We start from the raw sequence: 7,725 nt of genomic DNA on the forward strand, positions 1-7,725 counted from the left end.
AAATGTTGGGATTTCATTTCAGGCTATTATTTTCTGAATGAAAGGTATTTGCTGCCAGAAACATTTTTGTTTTTATCCTGATAAGGAAACAACAGCACAGAAAGGGGGAGTATTATGAGTGCAAAAGTCTAATAATTTGCTATTAAGATATTTGAAACATTTTGCAGACAATGTCAAGCATGTGTTCTGTGTTCACACTACTCTTCTTTCAGTCCGTGGCAGTTTTTAACAAATGAAAGCTGGATTCAATGCAAAAGATTGAACACTGGGGTGAACGTGATGCAGTGCATTTCATTGACTAGCCTTCGTTTTCATGTGCTGAATCAAGACCGGATATAGTTATGAGGCCATAAGAACTAAAGGTATCTGAATCTGTGCACTGCTCAACAAGACACCAATGGGAAAACTAAAAGCATAAGCAGGATATTACGGTAGTGATAAAATTTTGGGCAAGTTGAGTTCTGTTACAGGAAGTATGAGGAGAGTGCCTGAACTAAATTGGCACTGCTTATTTATTTGAAATGATGGTCTGAAGTGAACAGAAGTAAATGGGGTGCAAGTATTGTAATTGAACAAATGCGTGTACAGTAAGCTTGCTTGGTTAACTACTTTAGATCCAAACAGGGTCCTGACAGATTAGTGTGTCAACCATACCAATGTAAAGCAAAGATTTGTTTGTATATATTGTGATATTGATTTCTTTTTTCCTTTAATATGTAGGGTTACTTTGCAACTTCACAGCTTTTCAAAATGGGAGGTTTTCTGATCACTTCTATTTTCATGATTTTTGTGGGGTGGGTGGATTGCTTTGAGTACAGTGAATCTGCTGGATTATCAATGATGTTATCTGTCTGAGATACTTCGGCTATAGCTCTTGGAGAACAAATTCCAAATGGAGATTTCAAGAACAGATCATAATCTCTGCTCCTGTTTCTTTTTTGAATAGCAATTGTTCATGATTCTGCTGTGTCCAACATGAATCTGTGGAATTCCCTACCATGGCATGTGGAGGATGCTGGGACTTTGAGTAAATTTGAGGAGATACAAACTTTTAATTACTAAGAGATTGAAGGGTTATGGAGAGCAAACAGTGGAGGATGACATGAGGTTACCCGTAGTTGTACTAAATAGCAGAGCAGGGTGAACGGGTAGAATTGCCTACTCCTTATGTTCTGTTTGATTCATTGGAAAGACTTGCTTTTTCCAGATTATCTACCTCAGGCATTGGAACAATGCAATTGAGAAGTCCTAAACGATGGGTCACACTTGCAGATTAAATGTAAGAGACTTAGAATAGATGACAGGAGAAACTTCCTGATGCAAAGACCTGAAGCTGTGGAATTCACTTCCAGGCTTTAAGGTTGACGCAGAAGCTATACCGACACTCAAATTTAAATTGGGCAGGTGGATAAAGGAAAAGTTCAAGAGGAAAATGAACAGGATGAGAAAATGTGAATAGATCGGTTTGCTTGCATCGATGGTAACTGCTTGCGTGGTGGGTTGATTTTGCCTGTTTTCGTGGGATTACTGTACCAACAGTAAACAGCTGTTGCGTTTCAAATGTAGTGTTTACTGCCATATTCCTGATGTGCTATGATTGAGATATTACATGCCTTCTGTTGTCACATTAACAATGTTAGCCATTGTTTGTCATTAGCAATCAATGCACTTAAACTGTATTTGAATTCATGTCGTCTGTCTCATGTTACAAATTTTGCTAAATGTTGCAACAACATTTACTGCATTGTCTTTAAATATAACAACATACCTCTTGAGAAAGTACCTTTCAGTAAATGGAATACATTGGAGAATAGGGACTAGAAGTTGTTTTTTGTTCCCTGAAAGCTGATGATGACTTGAATGTTTTTTAAGTATGTTGTAGGCAAATTGTCCTGGACAACTGAAAAGGGATTGGGCAGAATGTGTACCTGTGACAATGATCATGATTGTTTTGCTGTCTGATGCCTTTATATCTCGTTGATGTCACTTTGCTTCATGAAGGGATTGCTGCGGGCAAGAATTTGTGATCTCTTAAATTATTTTCATCAGATGATGAATTTCTGTATGTAGCGCTCCAAGAGTAAAGTAAAAGAATCTTAGGGCCGTAGAATTTTACTGTACAGCAGGAGGCCATTCAATCCATTGTGTCTATACCAGCTCTTGAACAAGCTACCCAGCCTCTTCCATTCTTTAGTCCTATCTCCGTAACCCTCTAAATTAATCATTTTCAAATAAATATCCAACTCTCTTTGGAAACCTTGTATGGAATCCGCTTCCGCAAATCTCCCAGGTAATGCATTCCATACCTTAACAACTCTCCGAGTAAGAAGTTTCTCCTCATCTCACTCCTAGTTCCAAGGAGAATAAGCCCAATTTTTCTAATCTTCCCTTATACCTGAAATCCCTTATTCCTATTATTGTTCTACTAAATCTCCTTTGCATTCCATGTTTTTAATATCAGCCCTTAAATAAGGTGCTCAGAACTGAACACGGTATTCCAAATGTGGTCTGACCAATAATTGGTTGAGGTGATACATTACCTTCCTTCTTTTTATACTTAATGCCTCTATTTATGAACCCATGAATCCTATAAACCTTTTAAATAGTGTTTTAACCTGCCATATTATGATCTTCATCAGCTTTCCTACTATTGATATCAAGCTTACAGATCTGCAGTTTACTGGATTATCCTTTGCCACCTTTCTTAAATTACAGCATCCACATTTGCAATCCTTCTGCCTCCGGGACTAGTCCTGTGTTCAGAGAGGCCTGGAAAATTCCTGACAACAGTTCCGCAATTTGCTCACTTGCCTGTCTCAGCAGTCTAGGGTGTGTCCCATCTTGGCCTTGTGACTTCTCTACCCAGAATACTGCTAGCCATTTTTAAAAAATTTATCAGTATGTTGCTCAGTTGCTCAACACCCATATTTTAAACTGGGTCAATGTCACCATTTTCTAATTTGGTCAAGACAAAGCAAAGTACTCCTTTAGTTCCTCTGCCTTACCCTTTGCTTCTGTGAGCTGCATACCCTGCTTGTTCCTTTATGGGCTTCCCTCTATCCTTAACTAATCTTTTACTATTAATATGTTTGAAGAACATTTTACTATTTGTTTTAGCGCAGTCTGCCATCGTTTCCTATTATTTCTCTTCACGTTTCTTATTGCAGCCTTAGCCTCCTACATTTGAGATACCAAGTGAAAGCTTGGATCACAGCATGAGTTACAGAAGATAAAGTTTTCTTTTAACAGGGTGTTAATTCAGAAACCATGAAGCGGAAAAAGACCACCCAACCTGTCAAACCCATTCACTCCAATATGTCTGATGCCACTACATTTTCATGACCTCTAACTAATCCATTCTACCATTATCAAAGTAGCAACTTATACCAAGTAAAGCTTCCAAGTCAACTGAATCAGAGGGAATCCTCAACAAAGTCTTGCTGTTATTTTGCATTGAATAATGTCACATTTGCTGAATACGTTATCCCGTACTAAGCCCTACTCACCCACTCTGTCACTGCTGACCTATACTGGATCTCAACCTTTTTGTGTATTAAGTTCACAATGTTGAGGTTAGTTAATAAATTGTGAACTTGCTTCACCTAGTTTCTACAGTTTTCAGCCTTGTATTCCCTCTTGAATATTGAGAATCTGTTTCTAGATTTATGTTCCCCGCCTTTGGAGCCATGGTTGATAGTGGAGCCTTCAACTGTCTTGATCTCTCTTTGAGAGTTGCCTGTTCGCCTCTCTTCTGCAACTTTTGTACATCTCTAAGATTAGTTGTAATTTTACAACTTCTCCTGCTAATCTCTTCACAGCCATTTTCCTTGTGCCTGCCTATGTTATCACTTGAGATATTCCTCTGCGAAATGCATTTTGTAATTGAGATTAGTCATGCTTGTAGTGATTTGGGCTAAGTGACAGTGGGTGGTGTTGCACCTAGACCTTAAAATACATTGCAAAATGTAGTAAAACAAAGAACTGCAGATGTCAGAGATCTGAAGCAAATAAAAACAGAAATTACTGGAGAAACTCAGCAGGTCAGGCAGCATTTGTGGAGAGGAAGCAGTTTATTTTTTTGCCTCCAGTGACCCTTACAAAAGATAGTATTTTATCAGTCACAGGAAAGCTAGGTGAGAGAGCAAGAAAATGTACAAGTTGATTACAAGTTAATTTATGCTGGTTAGAATTAACACACCGCTTTGGGATGCCTGATCTTGCTGATGAGAAATTATTCAAATTCTGAACTTAGGTTGTGTCTTAGCTATATGTCTATATACTCTGTCTTATATCTAAAGGTAGATATGGGCTTTGAAAGAGCTCCTGTTTATATCAAAGTCAAGTGAAACTATATGGACAAAAAAACTTCAACCTATTTTAGTTCCTGCTTTCAGTACTCATGTGAGACCCAGCTCCAATTAGAGCCAATGGTTTTGAAAATGAAACCAATATTTGTTAACTTCAGCATTGATTTTGTTCCCATTTTATTTAATTTTTTTATAAGTAGACATTTTTAATTTTGGTGCAGTTCAGCAATTAAGAGTCTGAGTAGGCTGGGGTTGTTTTCCTTGGAGCAGAGAATACTGAGAGGATCTGATTCAGGTGTATTAAGTCTTAATCTCAAGGCCAAGGACTAATTCCACCTCCTGGAAACATCTGCCATGTGTGATCGGAGGTGCAGTTCTAGAATTGGGGTCGTCAGCCACACAAAGACTGTCAGAATCCACGATTGGTGACATGGAATTTCCTAAGTGGGCAGTCATAGATGTTGGTGAGTGATTGTTGGTGATGACAAAGTTCTGAGGGCCATTGATAGGGTAGATAGTGAGAAATCTTTCCCCTTAGTAGAAGAATCAGTAACCAAAGGGCACAGTTTTAACATAAGTGGTAAAATGTTTAGAGGGAAATATTTTTCATCCATAATTTGTTGGTATCTGAAACTCACTGTGTAAAATGGTGAGCGAGGCAATAAACCTCAAGACATTTAAGAACCATTTAGATGAACACTTGAAATGCTGCAGCATATAAGGCTATGCACCAAGTGCTAGAAAATAGGATTAGAATATGTAGATGTTTAATGATTGTTGTGGACACGATAGGCCAAAGGGCTCTTTCCATGCTGTAAAAACTCTATTACTCAATATTTTTAATGAGGGATGTTGGAGTGATTAAGTATGACCATGAACCTTAGTGAGCACTTAGGTTATATTTATTAACTCATTCACAGAGGTGAACTGTGATGTAATATAAAATGATTGGTCATGTCATGGTGCTCCCCTCTTTTTTTACGGAGTGTCCTTTAAATGATGCTGAGTACCACAGGAAATGTCTTTTTTGGTGACTTGGAAGTTGATTGTTGTTTAGATTCAAGGGGGTTTTATGATGTTGCAAGCTCTGTACTTTAACAAATCTGGTCAGAGATTTTCAGTGCTCTTCTAAATTTTGCCTGAAGTGCACATAACCCAAGGCTGGAGATTACCACAATATGTTCAAACTTAATTAGTATTGTTTAGATATCAGTAAAGTTTAAAGAAGGGCTAAAATTTTGATGCTCTCTTTTTCTTGATTTAGATTTTTTTTTAAAGTTTGATCTTAACTAGAACTGTTTTTGGCCATATAATGCTAGAGAAGGCCATGGGTAGTCTGGTGCTGATATTGATGGAAAATTGAGTTTTCCACTAGCATATAGGTACTGTTTTGGGTACATTGTTTATGTGCTGGCCGAGTGAATACTTCTTTTAAAAAAAGTTAAGTTTTCCATCTTGTGTTTCTTGAGTTTGTTTGTCAGATATCTTGCGATAAAGTTAAATTGAGGGCCATGTATGACATTGCTGCAGTGCTGAGCCACACCAAGCAAGAATGTTCTAATTTGATAACCATGAGTGCACTTCATATCTAATTAATAATGGTGAGTGAATATGGACTTGTCCGTGTCCTCAGGCTTAGGGTGGAAGGTGGTGAACAGTCAATGAAATAACTTTGAACAATCCAAGGATCTTTTGTAGAGGTGTTTTTGACTGTTAGATGTTGATTGACATAGCCTACAGAGGTTTGCTGTATAGACCAATGAATGAAGGTAGTATTGAACCGTTCATGACCTGGAATTCTACTGTATATACTTTGTTGCCCAGTTGTAGATATGTAACACCTTTTCACATTGAAAGGTGCCGTGTGATGTATCAGAGATTCATGGTAGTGGGATAAAAACCATGGCAAAGGAGACATTTTGGACTAAAATAAAGCCTCAGACCACTGCTGCATAATCTCCTTTTGCTAACAAACTAAATCTCTTATTTGTTTAGCATATGCAAATCTAGCATGTATTCGCATAACTAAACATGGATAAAAATGAGTATTATGTATAGAGGGTAAACTTGGAGAGCAGTTCAGTAGTCTGTGTTCATAGGTTATGCTGAGGTGGTTCTTGTGTTAGAATGCTGCTTCTTGATCTTCCTTCTCCAGATACTTCCACTAATTTGCAAGAGACACAATGAGGCTGGCTCACTTATAAAAGGTCTGTGATTTACTAATTAAAAGTCAAGGCTTAGAGCAACCACTGAAGGAAAAGTGAATTGTTTTTTTTCCCCTCAGGATTAAAGTGGAATTTACTGCAGAAACCAAAGAGCTCTTGAGCTGTTGGAGTTCTGAAGCCTCCAGATACTTTAAAACATTATAGCCAGTGTACAAAGAATTACATTGGGTACTACTTAATAACTTTGTTATTGGGCATACCACAGGAATGTACAACACAATTTGCATCTGCTACCACACAGATCTGTTGTTTTTGCCAGTGAAGGTGAAGATTTGATGCATGTTGACCCTCTTCAGATCAAATATGGTTGAGAAGTACCAAACAATGTGACCAGCTGAAGCCTGGTTAAACATTGAAGGTGATATGATGATAGAAAAGTTAAAAGGAGCCAGGAATACTTTATCAGATTGTGACTTGAAGAGAGCCATGTCCGTGATAAATAAAATGGATCAGTCAATTGGTGGCGTGGAACAAATCTATAAATCTTCAAATCTTGGCCAATCAGGTAAGCAGTATGCAAGACTGATTGTCGTGAAATTGAGAAATGGAACAAATTAGCAAGCCTCAGTGTTATTTTTTTAAGGCAAAATGATGAGTATCAAAATGTAAAGTGTTCTCTGCAATGCCTGTAGGGAAGCTATGGTTTCTTACAGAAATCAGTAAGTAGTTGACATTGCTGCCAGGACTTTGCTGGCATTTATTGTTGGAGTTCATACCATTTCTGTTAGTGTTGGCATAGGAGAACTACCACACTGGATTATGTGACTAAACAAGCTCCTAGAGCAGTGCTGTTACAGAAACCAGTTGGTAACAGCCAATTTTAGTTCTTTTTGGCATGCTGGCCACTTTGGAGAGCCTTTATTCATTCTGTAGTGCCTAACACAGATATCAACTGTCTAGAGAAATGTGAACATATGGCTCTATCTAATAGTGTAGACAAGTTGTCAGAAACTACAAACATAAGCTTAACCCTGAGGGCTAGTCACACAATTTGTTGCACTAGCTGTACAGTTTCTTTCCAGCGGGGTTAGAATTAAGTTGGTCAGTTTCCCTGTTTATAAGTATCCAGAGACAAAATTAGAAGAGATAACAAGGTGTAGAGCTGGATGAACACAGCAGGCCAAGCAGCATGTTAGGAGCAGGAAGGCTGACGTTTTGGGCCTAGACCCTTCTTCAGAAGAAGGGTCTAGGCC

The 7,725-nt window shown here is 38.1% G+C and overlaps 1 protein-coding gene across 1 annotated transcript in view; it reads left to right on the forward strand.

Annotated features, from left to right (window-relative positions):
* The window catches only part of LOC109933312 (WIZ zinc finger), a 116,343-nt gene that overhangs the window by 38,675 nt on the left and 69,943 nt on the right, over positions 1-7,725 (forward strand). The gene's annotated exons all lie outside the window — the stretch shown is intronic.

This window comes from Rhincodon typus, chromosome 38 (assembly GCF_021869965.1).
Source record: "Rhincodon typus isolate 14 chromosome 38, sRhiTyp1.1, whole genome shotgun sequence".
Lineage (NCBI taxonomy): Eukaryota > Metazoa > Chordata > Chondrichthyes > Orectolobiformes > Rhincodontidae > Rhincodon > Rhincodon typus.